The 15416-nt window shown below is 48.0% G+C and overlaps 1 long non-coding RNA gene across 1 annotated transcript; it reads right to left on the bottom strand.

The window, feature by feature from the left end:
* Positions 1–7703: 7703 nt before the first annotated feature.
* Positions 7704–15088, bottom strand: LOC309358054. Its single transcript, XR_014163314.1, has 3 exons — positions 14439–15088; positions 12685–12832; positions 7704–7854 (listed from the first exon to the last, which is right to left on the bottom strand). It is a non-coding gene; the product is annotated as an uncharacterized lncRNA (long non-coding RNA).
* Positions 15089–15416: the final 328 nt, after the last annotated feature.

Raw genomic sequence — 15416 nt, 5'->3', positions numbered from 1 at the left:
GAAGCTGTGTTCTGAAAACCAGCTGTGGGGGGGGGGACAGTCAGGAGTTCCACCAACAGGGGGTCACCACAGAAAAGACCCCACACCACACCACCATATAATCAGAGTTGTCGTGGTCCAGGGTCGTGGGGGTCAAGACCCGTGTACCATATCTGTAGCCGGGTCCTTGTCTTCAGCATCCTATAGCCACCCCATTGGCATGAAAGGTAGCTGAGAAGAGGTTTTCTCGCCCTTTCTGTGCTGTTGGGAGCCAACCAGGTTGAAAGGAGGGAGGTCAGCCTCTGAGGATGGGCTCCTGCAGCAGCCACACGGGGAGAACACCACAGAGTGTGTGCTTCAAAGTTCTGCATGCTTCAAAGTTAAGCATTAACATAAGAACGAAAGAAGGGGCTGCTGGATCAGGCCAATGGCCCACCTAGTCCAGCATCCCGCCTGTTCTCACAGTGGCCAACCAGATGCCAGTGCGAAACCCGCAAGCAGAATTTGAGCACCCAAGCAGAGGGTCTTCTCGGTAGTGGCACCCGCCCTGTGGAACGCCCTCCCACCAGATGTCAAAGAGAAAAACTACTACCAGACTTTTAGAAGACATCTGAAGGCAGCCTTGTTTAAGGAAGCTTTTAATGTTTAATAGGTTATTGTATTTTAATATTCTGTTGGAAGCCGCCCAGAGTGGCTGGGGAAACCCAGCCAGATGGGCAGGGTATAAATAATAAATTATTATTATATTATTATTATTCTTCCCTCCTGTGGCTTCCAGCAACTGGCATTCAGAAACACTGCTGCCTCTGAATGTGGAGGCAGAACACAGCCAGCATGCTTGGTAGCCGTTGACAACCATCTCCTTCTTTAGGAACGCAGACATGTTTGAAGTCCCCAGCATTCAGGTTCATTGGAAGAAGAAGAGGAGTTTGGATTTGATATCCTGCTTTATCACTACCCGAAGGAGTCCCAAAGTGGCTAACATTCTCCTTTCCCTTCCTCCCCCACAACAAACACTCTGTGAGGTGAGTGGGGCTGAGAGACTTCAGAGAAGTGTGACTAACCCAAGGTCACCCAGCAGCTGCATGTGGAGGAGCGGGGAAGCGAACCCGGTTCACCAGATTATGAGTCTACCGCTCTTAACCACTACACCACACTGGCGGACCCCTTTCGGCCTTATATGAGAGGGAGGAAACTTCTCTCGATGCAGAATGTGATACATCTCTGCCTTGTCTCCTGCGTTAGACTAGATGGGCCTTTGGGTCTCTCCCAGTTCTACAGTCTGCTCATTCCCTGAAGGCCGGGCCCTTCAGTGTCACCAAAATGGCTTCTGTCCTTGCAGACGATGGCGAACCTAGCAACAGCCGTGTTCTCTTCTATATTTGTGTTGGGTTTTTTTCCAGGACTAGCAGAAACGATGACACACGCCTCAAGCGAGCGTTGCAAATTCGTTACCGAGGCCATCTGAGCCTCCCACTCGCCGTGTTAAAATTAATTTCCCCTCCCCTCTTTTTTCTTTGAAAAAAAAACTGTTTACATTGATTCCACCAGGCTCCCTCCCTCTCTGCAAAATTGCCCATCTCCAGCCACTGAATCAGGCAGCGCTGAGAGGGCTTTGCTAGAAAGCAGAGCCTGACGCCAGAAATAGAAGAGGCGTCTTACTGTCGAGTTGAGGGGATCATCGCTAAGGGGCTTAGGACAACTTGCGCCTCCCTCTTTTCAGTTAAGGTAAAGAAGTAGTGTCAGTGTGCTAGCATGGAACTGCAGGGCAGCATGAATCATAGAATCACAGAACCGAAAAGCTGTAAGGGGCCGCCAAGGGTCATCTAGTCCAGTGTTTCCCAACCTTGGGTCTCCAGCTGTTTTCAGACTACAGTTCCCATCATCCCTGACCACTAGTCTTGCTAGCTAGGAATGATGGGAGTTGTAGTCCCAAAACAGCTGGAGGCCCAAGGTTGGGAAACACTGATCTAGTCCAACCCCCTGCAATACAACATCACAACTAAAGAATATAGAACCAAAGAAGGCCCAATGTGGCCCTCCAATTCTCTCTATTTTGGCCCACACCACCGACCCTCTGCAGCCATGCCCTATCTTCCCAGGTCACCCCCTTAAACTGGGCTTAAGATGGCACAGTTTTTACTTAATGGTGCTCAAGAAAAGCACAGTCTTTCTAATCATCACATACCCTCCAAGTGTCCTGATTTTCCAGGCACAGTCCCGGAATTACAGAAGCCGTCCCGGTTTCTGATTTGATCCCAAAATATTCTGATGTTTTTTTTTCCTTTTCCCCTCCCCTCCACATCTCAGAGAACAATTAAACGTGGTGGGTGGGTGCAAAACCAGAGTCCTTCTTATACTGAAAATAAAATACCTGCACCAAAGGAAGCCCTTCCTATAATTTTGAAGGAAAAGGTCACCAGACTGCTTTAAATCCTTTCATTGCCCTGCTTAGGCAGCCAGCCATTTCTTAGGAAACACATGGAGTGTTTAATCCTTTGTTGTAAAGGGAGCCTTACGCTGTCTACTCAGGAATCCCACTGTATTCAATGCAGCTTGTTCCCAGGTAACTAGGTAAAGACTGGGCAGCCTTACACTTTAATCCTAAACATTTTTTTAACTCAGAATTAAGTCCCAATGAGTTCAATAGGATTTACTCTCTGGTATGTTCCTATCATTCTCACAGTTTCAATTTCTAACAACAACAACAACAATAATAATAATATCCCATCTTTTCCCCTGACAGGAACTCAAGGCAGCTTACCCTTGAAATCCTATTTCATACATTCCCTTCCCTCACACCTTTTTTACTTTACAACAATCCTGCAAAGTCGGTTTGGCAGAGAGGTTGTCGCTGGCTCAGGGTGACCGATTTGTATATCATTCTCTGTACGTGTGGCGAGATCAAACGTGGGAGAAGCTTCTCCTGATGTAGAATAGGGTGTCCCTATTTTCATCAGAGAACTGTTGGAGGGTGTGCCATTCCTCTGAGCACTTGAGTCAACCTTCTTTCACAAATATGCAAATCAGCAATATGCCCATCTCCTTTCTCCACTCTCCCTCTTCCTGCGCATCAGTCCCCCCACCCTCCAGTTCTCAACAATATGACATCACTTTTTTCTTTTTTCATTTTAACTACTTGGCCAGGAAAGCAAAATGACAGCTTTGGAACCAGCTCAAGCAACCATTTCAACAAAACAACTGAAGGACTGAAAGTGGGATTTGGGCAGGGGTTGTGTGTGTGTGTTTTTTTAAATATTTCCACTTAAGACTTACCTCTCACTTCACGTCTCTGCTTTTTAAATTCTCTTCTTTTTTGCAACCATAGAGTCGTTTTGCTTTCACAAGGCATAAGCCAATCGCTGCGGTTCCTGTACTGCGGGAGGGTTGGAATGGATGACCTTTGGGGTCCCCTCCAACGCGACAACTCTATGATCCTAAGCCACATGGAGCATGCACCCAAAGAAAAAACACATCTGGAACATGGAAGGGCAGCACAATCCTTTTCCAAAACAGGTTGCAAACTGTGGGACACACAGGCAAAAAAAAAAACCTAAGGGACACACAGGAGGAGGGGTTGATGTGAAATTGCTCAGAAGCTAACTTTCTGATCCAAACCCCTCCGATCAGAGGAACTTCTTACACAGATGCTGGTGGTTTTCTTCAATTAACAACAGTTGTGATGTTTAAGGCAGTTTTACTTGGTCAGAACCACAGTGGCTGCTGGGGAACCCACCAAAAGTCCCCAGGCCTGTCAATCACACAGGCATCCCCTCGCTTTAGCTTTACGCATGTGTAGAAATGAAGACACGTTCTCAGAGGGAAAGCATGTCTGTATTATCAGATGCCCGCTACCGTGGGAAGGACAGGGCACCAACTCTCTATCAGGCTCGCTCAAGGCCGCGTTTTTCCTGCACAAACATTCTTCACATGTTCTTTAGACAGTCTTTTGAGAAAGTAGATTCTCCTAACAATATCCTTTCACACGCTTTGTTTACAACTTTTCACACGTAATCCACCTATCGCATACGTCAATTGCACTGGTTGAGGTGAGGTCTTCTTTGGCCCAGGAACAGAAGATGCTGCAGGACTTAAACGTTGTGGTACCAGAATTTGTGGTCTCTGGCTATCGTAGAGGAAATAACTCGTGCGTTTCTCAGAGTAAGGAACATTTCTAGGCCGTTGAGTGCAATTTTGTTTCTTATGTGTCAAATTCAGATATACGTACAAAGCTCTCGCCCACCCAAAAATGGTGAAGTTTGGCTTTTATTGTGCATTTTGCTGAAGTTTGTTTCCCTTACTTTATGCACTCTCTGTTTATTTAGAAAATACAGCCAGTGAGCCAGTGGTGTAGTGGTTAGAATGTTGGATTCAGACCTGGGTTCAAATCTCCACTTGAGCCATGAAGCTCACTTGGGTGAGCCTGACCTACCTCACAGGGTTGTTGTGAGGATAAAATAGAGAGGAAGAAAATCATGTATACCACACTGAGCTCCTTGGAGGAATAAAGGTAAAGGACCCCTGACAGTTAAGTCCAGTCGCGAACGACTCTGAGGTTGCAGCGCTCATCTCGCTTTACTGGCCAAGGGAGCTGGCGTTTGTCCGCAGACAGTTTTTCTGGGTCATGTGCCAGCACCAAGCTTCATTCAATGCTAGCAGCCTAGGACCAAGTGTTGCTTGGAGATGCATAGAAGCCGAAAAATAAGAGCAGTCTTGAAATCAGTTTCAGTCCACCATCTTGATTCAAAATGGCACCTGGTTGTATCTAAACATAGAGGAAAAGCCTGCTTATTGACCAGCAGGAACCATTATGCAAAATTTTATGAAGAGCAGCAGAATTTTGAAAGATCCAGTCCACCATCTTGATTCAAAATGGCGTCCAAAAACAGACCAAGTGCAGCCTTGGCCCAGTCACCGGCTCTCAGCCTAATCTACCTCACAGGGCTTTTGTGAGGATAAAATGGAGAGGGGAAGAGGGACCATCTAAGCAGTTGAACTAATTGGCAGAAAAGTGGAAGAGAAATGCAACCAACCAATAAATGATGACAAAGAATATGCCTTGGGCAACCTTCTTGTGGCGCTTGCTCAAATTTGATTGATTTTAATTCCTTCCTCACAGCCTACTAGTGATTCCTGGCATTTGGTTTGAGGGATCAACTGGCTCAGGAGCTTCTTTCTCAAAGACCATCCTGATTAAATGAGTGTTTGGACCAAGAATCGTCCTCTTATTTCCTTGGCTGTCAGAGTCATTTATCCATTTAGGAGGTTTTTGAAGGGGACTGAGTCACTCGCTAGAGACAGCCAGGAGCCCAGGTGCCAGCATCCCCCCAAAGTGGTTATGGGTGCTCACGTGAAGGGACAATTGTCGCGAGCTCAGCCAGCCGGCAACGGTCCATCTAGCTGCATAATCTGGAGGAGGCTGGAAGCTGGATTTTCTCAGTTAGGCCTGTACTCAGACTCTGGTTGGAACGACTGAGGCAAGTCCCAGGTCCAAAGGAAACAGTTCTGTGCCTGAGCGAAAGAGGTGGATGAAGGAATATTAAGAGGTTGCTCTATACAGAGTCAGACTACTGGCCATCTTAGCAGTGTCTACCTGAGGGGTTTGAAGCCTTTTGTAACTCAGGAGCTACACTCTCATGTGGGCAACCTCCCAGGAGCCACAGGACAGTCATCAGAGCCAGTGGTTAGAGCAGTGTTTCCCAAACTCAGGTCTCCAGCTCTTTTTGGAGCTACAACTACCATCCTCCCTAGCTAGCAAGACCAGTGGCCAGGGGTGATGGGAATTGTAGTCCCCAAAACAGCTGGAGACCCGAGTTTGGGAAACGCTGGGTTAGAGTGTTGGACCTGGGAGAGATCAGAGTTCAAATCCCCAGTCGGCCAAATCTCACTGGGCGACCTTGTGGGCCAGTCGCTCTCTCTCAGCACTCACCTACCTCACAGGGTTGTGGTAAGGATTAAGTAGGGAGGGAGATACTCATAGACTCCACCTTGAGCTCTTTGAATGGAAGAAGAAGAAGAAGAAGAAGAAGAAGAAGAAGAAGAAGAAGAAGAAGAAGAAGAAGAAGACTTCCCCTAAATAACTATAGGGACACAGGTGGTGCTGTGGGTTAAACCACAGAGCATAGGACTTGCCGATCAGAAGGTTGGCAGTTCAAATCCCCATGACGGGAAGAGCTTCCATTGCTCGGTCCCTGCTCCTGCCAACCTAGCAGTTCGAAAGCATGTCAAAGTACAAGTAGATAAATAGGTACCACTCTGGTGGGAAGGTAAATGGTGTTTCCGTGCGCTGCTCTGGTTCGCCAGAAGCGGCTTAGTAATGCTGGCCACATGACCCGGAAGCTGTAAGCCAGCTCCCTCAGCCAATAAAGCGAGATGAGCGCCACAACCCCAGAGTCTGTCACGACTGGACCTAATGGTCAGGGGTCCCTTTACCTTTAAACAACTATAAGGAGGGAGGCGTGATTCTTACTGGGAAGTACTCAGGGAGGGGGAGCTGATCTCTTCTCCCACCTACCCTGTGATTGGAGCAGACTTTAGGAAAAATCCTGCATTAGTGCTGAGAGTGAGTTCCTTCCCATCCAAAGACTCTTAGTGGGCACAGTGGGAGAGTGAGCAAACCAGTCTCCTCTCTCTGGGCATTGCCTTCCCAGTAAGACTCATGGGCCCCCCTACACTAATTATTTAAGGAAAAACAAGAAAGGTAACTTCAAGGCTTGTCATGACCCCCACAATTGGCCAGTGGTCAGGACACTGAGACAGAGGCTACAGCAGGCATCCCCAAACTCGGCCCTTCGGCTGTTTTGGGACTACAGCTCCCATCATCCCTTGCTAACAGGACCAGGGGTCAGGGACGATGGGAGTCGTAGTCCCAAAAAAGCTGGAGGACCGAGTTTGGGGATGCCTGGGCTACGGTGTCACCAGCTGGCAGGTGGGTGGCCTTTGAACTGGATCCCACAGCACCCATAGGATGAGAGCTGGGCCCTCATGGGTGCCTCTCTTGGACCCAAGGAATGGTGGACCTTGCACAGTGATTAGTGCTGCACAGGGACGCGGACTTATAAAAAATATTGGGGGGGCCCGGGAAAGCTCATGAATAATAAATAAGCTCATGAATATGCAAATAAAGTGGCGCCGCCTCCTCGTGAGCGAATAGGGGAGAGCGTGCTGCGCCTATTAATCAGCTCCAAAGGAAATTGGGTGGAGCTTTTGCTCGGGAGGGAGGGCAGGAGGCATGCAGCCCGCCCCTCCCTGTGCATTTTGGGCTGGGGGAGGGGCGGCGATGGCGCTCTGCTGGAGGGGCGCCGGAGATTATTGGGGGGGCGGAGCCCCCCCAAACGAATTTTTGAGGGGGCTCGGGCCCCCTCAAGCCCCATGGAGTCGGCGCCTATGGTGCTGCAGCGCTTGCTCCAGGTGAAAGACTGGAGAGCAGGAGAAGTGTCCATTTTCTGGCCAGAGGGCTGAGCCTTTAATAGTCTTCTGAAAGAGGTGGAGGTTAGGAGAGGCGGGCTGATGTCAGGGCTGAAGACAAGGGCTGAAAAGGCCTGAGTTTCCTTCCAGCCCTCATAGGATCATGTTGCCCTTGAGGAGCTCTCCATGGTGCTGCCTTGTCCTGTGGGCTCCTCCACAAGACCAGAAGAGAACCTAAGAAGATCCTGGCTGGATCAGGCCAGTGGTCCATCTACCCCAGCATCCTGTTCTCAGTGGCCAACCAGATGCCCCAGGATTTGGGTTCAAGAGTACTTTCTCCTCCTGTGGTCTCCAGAAACTGGTATTCAGAAGAGGGCATGACCACATATTAAGTGAAGGGTTATTTTATCCCCTCGGATCCACTATCAGGGTAATATCCTGTTTCCAATGCTCTCCCTTCACTGTCACCTGTTTAGCAACAAGAGGAAAACAGCAAAGAATAATAGGCCATCTTTTAATGGAAACTCACCTTTCTATAGCTAAACATTGGGAAAACCTGCAAGGAGCTCCCTTAACCTACTGTCACCCAAAGGTTTGTTCTGTTTATGGAATACGTTTGGGACATTTATGGAAAAGTGGATACATAAGTTCAGCGACTTGCGCAGCATTTCAAAGCCCGAGAAATTTATTAAAGTATGGTTTAACTTTATTACGTGTGTATACATTAGGGATCTCAACACCAACCATCCACCTCAGCCACCATGTTCACATCCTGCATTTAAAGCACTATGATACCATTTTAATCAGTCACGGCTTCCCCAAAGATTTATGGGAGTTGTAGTTCAATAAGGGTCCTGGAAGTTGTTAGGAAACCCCCTAATAGTTCCCAGAATTCCATGGGAAGAGAGCTGTATTGTTAAGCCACTCTGACTGCTGTAGCTCTGGGTTGTACAATTCTGATTTTTATCTTTCTGATTTCTTTGCTTGCAGTCAGGAAGGATTGAGAGGTTAAAATTGGGGCTGGGTAAAGCTGCAGCTTTTTACATTTACAATAGTAAAGGTAAAGGGACCCCTGACCATTAGGTCCAGTCGTGACCGACTGGGGTTTCGGCGCTCATCTCGCTTTATTGACCGAGGGAGCCAGCATGACTAAGCCGCTTCTGGCCAACCAGTGCAGCGCACAGAAACGCTGTTTACCTTCCCGCTGGAGCTGTGCCTATTTATCTACTTGCACTTTTACGTGCTTTCGAACTGCTAGGTTGGCAGGAGCAGGGACCGAGCAACGGGAGCTCACCCCGTCGTGGGGATTTGAACCGCTGACCTTCTGATCGGCAAGTCCTAGGCTCTGTGGTTTAACCCACAGTGCCACCCGCGTCCCACAATAGTAGTTAGGTTTTTTTTTAAAAAAAGCAGGTGGACAGCGAGTGGAAAGGGTGGAGGGACTCAGGACTGCAGAAACTTCCAAGTGATGGGGGAAGGACCTGATCCAAATTGCAGCCAGTGTTCAGGCCCAGTCCAACTCTGGCTCGACTGGACTTGTTCAAGCTGAGTTCGTTCAGAACTAGGCTTACCTTCTTGTCCGCATTTCTGCCCTGACTTCCACCTGCAAACTCTTTGGAAGCCCTCAGAGAACTTGGGCTCGAGTAGACTCATTTTTTAAAAAAACCAAGGCACAAGCTAAGAGAACGCAAAATAATTGGGGTCATTTCAGTTTAAAGGCTGCACAAAAATGTAACTTTGGTGCCCGGGCGTTGATTCAATAGGCTTCCATAATCTGTATTGCTTCGGGGATGTTGAGCCAGCCAGATGCCACCCTTACTTGACACACAGTGCCAAGGGAACTTTCCTCAGTGCCAACGGAAAGAAATTTACTTTGCACATTCCATGACTCAGCATTAACACAAATAACCAGCTTTTCATAATGATCTTATTATATATATATTCCAACTTTTTGCCCAAGAAATTTTTGCCAGCATGCATGATTCCTCCACTTTCCCTCTTACAACAGTCCTGTGAGGTAGGATATTATTATTATTATTATTATTATTATTATTATTATTATTATTATTATTATTATTATTATTAGAGTTGCTTCCCATGAAGCATCCCAAAGTGATTTACAGTGTAAGCCCAAAAGTGTGTATACCAGCCTCACCTGTTCTTGATTACTGGTACCTGTAACCAGGTAAAGAACTGCCCTCATTTTTTGTTTCGGAAATGACCTGTGGAACTGAGTGTGGTGCAATTGGAAGCTTTTTCCTACTGGTGGATCTCTCCCCCCCCCCTCGCTTCCTTTGTAAACGCCCCCATGAAAAGTGCTTTGATGGCTACCAACATAGACCAACCTAGCCTTGGGAAAGTCCTGGACTGTTCCACTTTTTTGGCTGGGGGGGGGGGTTTAAGTCCGTCCCTGCTGAGGTCTAGGAATAATAAAAAAGAAGGAAGATTTGGATGTACTTTCCATAGCTCAGAGAACACTGAACTAAACAGAAGCATGTGGAATAAATCCTGAGATCACAAGTAGCAGCTTAACAGCTGTGGACGCTAGAGCACAGGGAAGATTGTAGCCAGTAAATCAGAACTTGTGGAGATCCAATCAAACTGAGTACAGTGGTACCTCGGGTTACATATGCTTCAGGTTACATACGCTTCAGGTTATAGACTCCGCTAACCCAGAAATATTACCTCAGGTTAAGAACTTTGCTTCAGGATGAGAACAGAAATCGCGTTGTGGCGGCGCGGTGGCAGCGGGAGGCCCCATTAGCTAAAGTGGTGCATCAGGTTAAGAACAGTTTCAGGTTAAGAACGGACCCCCAGAACGAATTAAGTACTTAACCCGAGGTACCACTGTATTGGAAGATTAGAAACTGTAGAGTTGGAAGGGACCACAAGGATCATCTAAGTCCAACCCCCTTAAAATGCAGAAATCTTTTGCCCAATGGGGAAGGGGTCTCGAACCCACGAACCTGAGATCAAGAGTCTCATGCTTTACTGACTGAGCTATCCTGGGAATAAAAGAAAGTCCTTCTTTGCACTGCACATAGTTGAACTGTGGAACTCTCTCCCACAGGAGGCAGTGATGACCACCAACTTAAAGAGGATTGTACACATTCATAGAGGAGGAGAGGGCTATCGATGGCTACTAGCCATAATGGCCATGTGTTGCCTCCATGGTCCGAAGCAATACAGTGGTACCTCAGGTTACATACGCTTCAGGTTACATACGGTTCAGGTTACAGACTCCACTAACCCAAAAATAGTGCTTCAGGTTAAGAACTTTACCTCAGGATGGGAGCAGAAATCGTGCGGCAGCAGCAGGAGGCCCCATTAGCTAAAGTGGTGCTTCAGGTTGAGAACAGTTTCAGGTTAAGAAGGGACCTCTGGAACGAATTAAGTACTTAACCTGAGGTACCACTGTAATGCTGCTGAATACAAGTTGTTGGAAGCCACAGAAAGAGAGCACTCTTGTGTTCGGGTCCTGCTTATGGGTTTCCCACAGGTACCTGGTTGACTTACTGCTTTTATACACATGGGGAAATCAAGAAATTCCCATTTTACTCACTCTGAACTGCCCATGTGGAAAAACCAATGCTGTTATCCTCCTGAAATTTGGCAGGAATCATGTCTTAAGATGGAGTTAACTTGCCTGCAAATTTCATCCACTTATGCCCCAAGGTTTTTTATTGTTGTTTTTTAGGGGGAAAATGTAGCAACTCATGAGAAAGAGGTAGAGCATGCACCGTCAGCCAAGAAAGACTCATTCAGAGGTATGGAATCTGTGGCTCTCTTGGTGCCACAAGGTCCCTGTTCCTGGCTGCCTAGGGAAGTGCCCCAATCTTCAGCACTGCTGGCTCAAGTTTACCAACCGCTGGAAACCCCAGGAGGGGAGAGGGATCTTGTGTTCAAATCCTGCTTGCGGGTTTCCCCCAGGCATGTTTGGCCACTGTGAGAACAGGATGCTGGGATAGATGGGCCATTGAGCAGCCAGGCTGTTCTTAGCTTCTTAACGTCATGTCTCTCATAAAAATATATATGGCCGTCCCCCCACCTTTTCTTTTTTAAGAACATGCTTATCTTCTGCTTTGCCCCTTGACTTAGTGGAAATAAATAGCAGAAACCTCCAAACAGCTAATTATTCCCTAGACAAGGGCAATGCCCACGTCTGATACGGCTTGGTAGGACGGACCCTAGAGCTGACTGTTGACATTCCCCCGGCTAACCTCAAGCAACTTCCTCCTCTCATCTCTTATCTCCCAAGTCCAGGGTGGCCTCGCGGAAATGTGCAGCCCACTCACAGCAGCTGCGCCGAGACAGATTTGCAAAGGAGTTGAGATGTGGGTGGGAACAGAGGAAACTGCCTTCCGCCCAGTCAGAACCTTGGTCCATAGAGATCAATATTGCCTGCACAGATGGGCAGCAGCTCTTCAGGGTTTTAGGAAGGGAGGGATATTCCCAGTCCTACCTGGAGATGATGGGGTTTGCAGACCCTTCAACTGCCCCCCCCCCAAAAACCCCAGGACATCCCGGTTCTTCTCACGAGAGGATAGCAGCCAAACGGCCGCTGCAATCTTGCACAAATGTGGGCTGCACTTTTTTCATGCACGGCGTGTGAAAACACACATTTTCAGGTGCCAAGCAAAATCGCTGCCCTGAAGAAAGCACTCTTCGAGGCTGCAATGTTTTTGGGTGCTGCCTCCAAAAAAGCATTGGGGGGGCAGTGATCTTGTGCTGGTCATGCGAGTCACACAGGAGTGCAGACCCAGAATATGGCATCCTAGATATGGGCTGCATCATGTTGAGCTGGACCATACGATGCAAAGCTATCAGCCTTGCCCCCAAACTTCTAGTGGCCACTTACAGTGGCTTCATGTGAACATTAAACAACATTGGAGATAAGGTCGTGCCCTGTGGCACCCCATAACCTACCCACCAGAAGGCTGAAAAGCACTGTCTGGGCTCAGTCCCATAGGTAGGACTGGAACCACTGGAACACGGTGTCCCCAAGATGTCAAAAGATGTCCAGCTGTCAAAAGCCAACAAGACATTAAGAAACAGGAGCAAAGCTACACCCCCCTTGCCCCACATACAAACGTCATCCATCAGGGTGACCAAGGGAGACTCAGACCCAAGACTAGACCTGAACCCGCACCTAAATAATATTGGATGAACCTTTAATAATTAGCGACAGCCGTCATGTAGTAGGAATTTAGTAGGAGTGGTTCCCTGGTAGCGTATACATTTCTTACCCTTTTTTGTTTTTTAATTACCATGCTCACGTTTTGACTGTGAAGCCCTTACCCTAATTTCCAGCATCTCCGCCTGATAAAAGGCCTTGACCCAGTCACGTGGTTCCATGAGAAGATGTTCAGGCTTCTGCGTTTTTTTAAGCAATCACAAAGTTTCCCAGGAAATGAGAGGAAGGGAATTGGCTCCATGGGGAATCAGCCTGGGAAAGGGGAGGAGGAGGAGGAGGAGGAGGAGGAGGAGGAGGAGGAGGAGGAGGAGGAGGGAGGGATTAAATCCTGGATTGATCAGAGGGTTTGGGGTTCAAAAGAGACATATGGGACTCCGCCAGGGGGTGCGGAAACACTGGAATCTGCAGCCCCAGAGCATCCTTTCTTTTCTTTTCTTTTCTTTTTTTGTACTTTGCTTGGAGAAATTAGACGGGCTTAAAACCCTGCCATTTTCTTTAATGAAATTGTTGCCTTGGCAACCATCTTTGTCACATTAGGGCAACGTGCCGGTGGAGACAGATGCTGAAAGCTGGGGCTGGGGGAGCAGCCAAATGAACAGGTGGACAAAGGAAGAGGTTACCCAATGAGGTGTCGGCGCAGTCAGTGGGGTCAGGGCTTGCCTTGGGTGGCAGGTGATAGGGGGTGGTTGAGTGGACTGGATGGGCTAGTGCATGGGTAGGCAAACTAAGGCCCGGGGGGGGCCAAATCCGGCCCAATCGCCTACTAAATCCGGCCCACAGACGGTCTGGGAATCAGGTGTTTTTACATGAGTAGAATGTGTCCTTTTATTTAAGATGCATCTCTGGGTTATTTGTGGGGCCTGCCTGGTGTTTTGACATGAGTAGATGTGTGCTTTTATTTAAAATGCATCTCTGGGTTATTTGTGGGGCATAGGAATTTGTTCATTCCCCACCTCTCCCCCCCAAAATATAGTCCGGCCCCCCACAAGGTCTGAGGGACAGTGGACTGGCCCCCTGCTGAACAAGTTTGCTGACTCCTGGCTCAATATCAGCAGGCTCATCTTACATTCTTAAACAGCAAAGGGTCTTGTGGTACAATTTTTGATGGCATACATTTTTGTCTATTGCCCACTCCACCTCATCGAGTGGATCTGTGAAGTGGACCTCCCTATAGGGTCCAGGGCTGGGGAAACATAAGGCCCTCTCTAGCTGCTACTAGACTACAAATCCCATCATCCATACCTCCACGGTCAGAAGTAGTTTGCTTCTGAACACCAGATATTAGGAACTGCAGGTGGGAAGAGTACTCTCGTGTTTAGATCTTGCTCGTGGCTTTCCCACAGACACCTGCTGGACCACTGTCATTTTAAATATAGTTTTCTTAATTTGCAATATATAACAATTACAAAAAAAGAGAGGGGGAAAGTACAAAAACAAAATCCCCCCTCCCCCCCTCCCCCGATGAGGATGGATCAATCTAAGTTTGCCAAAGTCCAATCTGTGATTTAGGTCGTTGCCATTCTTCAGGGTTATTTGTAAAGGATTTTATAAAAGGATGCCATATTTCAACAAAGTTATCTACATCCATGTTTCCCTGATGTAGGGAATATATGGTGCCCTGGGAGCCCCAGGATATTCCAAGGGGGCCACAGGTGAAAAATGCATAAATGGGGGGCAGGGAATAGCACGAGGCTAGAGGGCCACAGACTGAGCCCCTTTTGGCAAACTTTCCTGTGTGTCCCTGGCCTGGGCGTCTAACTAGGCTTTCATTCTCTCAGCGACTCCCCCAGCCCCAAACTTGACCTTGCCTTGTGACCTGACCGTCCTGTAAGTGGGCTCCAATTCCTGGCACCCTTACCTCCTCAGGAGGGCTTCAGTCAGGCTTACATAAGACCTTGCCACAGTTGGCAGGAGGAGGCTGTTGGAGAATATGTTGGCCTTGATAAGGCCACTGCTTCAGAAGTCCTTTCATGTAAGATGGTCCCTCACAATGGAAAAGGCGGCTGCCAATTTTCCAATGCATAACAATCGCTGAGATGGAGAACTCAGACTCGCTGTGTGCTGGACTCCTCCGGGAGGAAGGGCGGGGTTTAAATTTAATTAATAAACTATAAATAAATTAATTGAGATGGACTCCCTTTACACACATATAAACATACATCGTTTTATTTCTATACTGCTGCTAAAACCAGGGCTTTTCCCCCCAGCCAGAACTTGCCAGAACTCTCAGGTGGACGCCATTGCCATTCTAAGAGAACAAGGGTGAAGTTTGTGGAGAGCCCTGGCATCTCTTTTTCTAGAAAAATAGGTAAAGATAAAGGGACCCCTGACCATTAGGTCCAGTCGTGGCTGGCTCTAGGGTTGTGGCACTCATCTCGCTTTATTGGCCGAGGGAGCCGGCGTACAGCTTCCGGATCATGTGGCCAGCATGACTAAGCCGCTTCTGGTGAACCAGAGCAGAGCACGGAAACGCCGTTTACCTTCCCGCCGGAGTGGTACCTATTTAGCTACTTGCACTGGCATGCTTTCAGACTGCTAGGTTGGCAGGAGCAGGAACCAAGCAAAGGGAGCTCACCCCGTTGCAGGGATTCGAAGCACTGACCTTCTGATCGGCAAGTCCTAGGCTCTGTGGTTTAACCCACAGCGCCACCTGCGTCCCTTTCTAGAAAAATAGCACTGGCTAAAATCATGCGAACATCATGATGATTATTTATTTATTTCCTTTCTCCTGCTCACCTGGCTGGGTTGCCCCAGCCACACTGGGCAGCTTCCAACAAAATTGAAAACCCACACTATTACGAACTTTAAAAAAGTAGTCATAAAAGGTAAGTAAAAC

The sequence above is a fragment of the Podarcis melisellensis genome, assembly GCF_964234715.1.
Source record: "Podarcis melisellensis genome assembly, chromosome: 15".
Taxonomy (NCBI): domain Eukaryota; kingdom Metazoa; phylum Chordata; class Lepidosauria; order Squamata; family Lacertidae; genus Podarcis; species Podarcis melisellensis.
The sequence above is the reverse complement of the archived record's forward strand: the minus strand, read 5'-3'. Positions and strand labels throughout refer to the sequence as shown.